The 1,729-nt window shown below is 42.7% G+C and overlaps 1 pseudogene; it reads right to left on the minus strand.

Moving 5' to 3' along the window:
* Positions 1–312: 312 nt before the first annotated feature.
* LOC149438493 (proteinase-activated receptor 1 pseudogene) lies at positions 313–1,326 on the minus strand (annotated as a pseudogene).
* Between the last annotated feature and the right edge of the window lie 403 nt (positions 1,327–1,729).

Genomic DNA, 1,729 nt, shown 5'->3' on the forward strand with positions numbered 1-1,729 from the left:
CATCCCCCTCAGCCACTTCATTCCCCTCAGCCACTTCCTATTGTTCCACTACCCCCTCCCTCCTAGATTGTAAGCTTGAAAGAGTAGGGCCCTCTTACCCCTCGTACGCTGTCTGTTTTTGTTGTACTGTGCCATGTATTGTCCCCCCTATTGTACAGCGCTGAGCAAACCCTTTGGCGCTATATAAACTCGATGTAATAATAATAATAATAACCTGTTGCCAACCCCCACTATAGAATGACTACAAAATCCAGATCATGGTCTTTGATGCTTCTGTGTGTTGCACAGCATCAGGTCCCAGCTCTACAAAGACTAGGCCAATGTGCCCTTTCCTGTGGCTCTTGAGGAGCTATCTCTCATGGAGACAGCCTTATATTCACCACAACACACCAAGCTGTGTACAAGCTTCTTATACTTTGATGACCCAAAGTAATAGATAGCAGGATCCAGACAACAGCTGATGCTACTACAACTAACAGATAGCATGTAGGCAAAATACACAGAGTTACCGAATGACTGATCAAAAGTCAGATAATAAATCAAGAGGAGAATATTGTTTGGGCCAAAACAGATGATATACTCAAAAAGTACCGTGACGCAAAGAGACACGGATCTGGATTTTTTAACGGTGCTTTCAATTTTGGAAGAGCTTAAAGTTCGGATGGTCACGATGTAACAGAATGTTGTAATCAAAAAAGACAGCAAAAAGAAAATGAAAATAAAAGCAATTAAATAATAAATGTAAAAACGTTGAACTTCCAGTATGTTGTAACAAGTTGTAATGTTCAGTTGGTCAATGTGAACAGTTAGACTGATGGTGAAAAGCGGCCCAGCGCCGGCGATGGAAACCACCCAGATAAAGAAACAGGTTATCCAGGCTCTGCTCACTGTGCGCCATAAAAGGGACTGCATGGGATAGACCACCGCCAAGAAGCGGTCCACGCTGATACCGGTCATGAGCAGGATGGAGCAGTACATGTTGGAGTAAAATGCGGCGGTGATAAAGCGGCACATTCCTTCTCCAATCACCCAATTGTTTCCTAAGAACCGATAAGCAATATTGAAAGGCAGCAAGATGACGAAGAGGACATCGGAGATGGCTAAGTTCAACATGAAAACCACTGATGGTGTCTTCGCAGTTTTGAACAGGAATATGATGATCGCTATTACATTGCAAGGCAGTGATACGAGGAATACGACTGTGTAGACTGAAGGGATAAATGTAGTCACCCACCAACTGCTGAGATACGCTAAAACTTCTTCAACTGAATTCACCATGGAGGTCGTGATGTTTTCATTGTCAGTTTCTAAATCTAAAGAAAACATCAAACAATTAGGAACTTAACCACAGTAACTGAACATAGCACCAGGACTATGATAAAAACTAAAAAAGACAAAGCACTAGTATACATAATACACCCATAAAAGTTAGAAGTGATGTGAGGTTGTGAGGAACATGATCTCCCAGCATGGTTCCTTTTCCGGTTGGAGGGCACTTTGCCATGTGCTGGTCACTTGGACAGTGGTCAAGATTTGGTAGATTGCCTATACTGTGCACGGTGGTGATACAGCTGAATGCCAAAAAGATATAGAAAGTGGTGTGTGAGTTTGAGCACACAGGAGAATTCCCTTAATAAAGGACTGTGGAAGTATTTGGACGTGTACTGTGAATCCGCTTTGTTCCGATGAAATGAGGTTGTGGGCAATCAAATTCCTCTGGTTTGCTAGA

This window comes from Staurois parvus, unplaced genomic scaffold (genome assembly GCF_062004578.1).
Source record: "Staurois parvus isolate SC_StPar_1 unplaced genomic scaffold, SC_StPar_1.0 ptg001190l, whole genome shotgun sequence".
Classification (NCBI taxonomy): Eukaryota; Metazoa; Chordata; class Amphibia; order Anura; family Ranidae; genus Staurois; species Staurois parvus.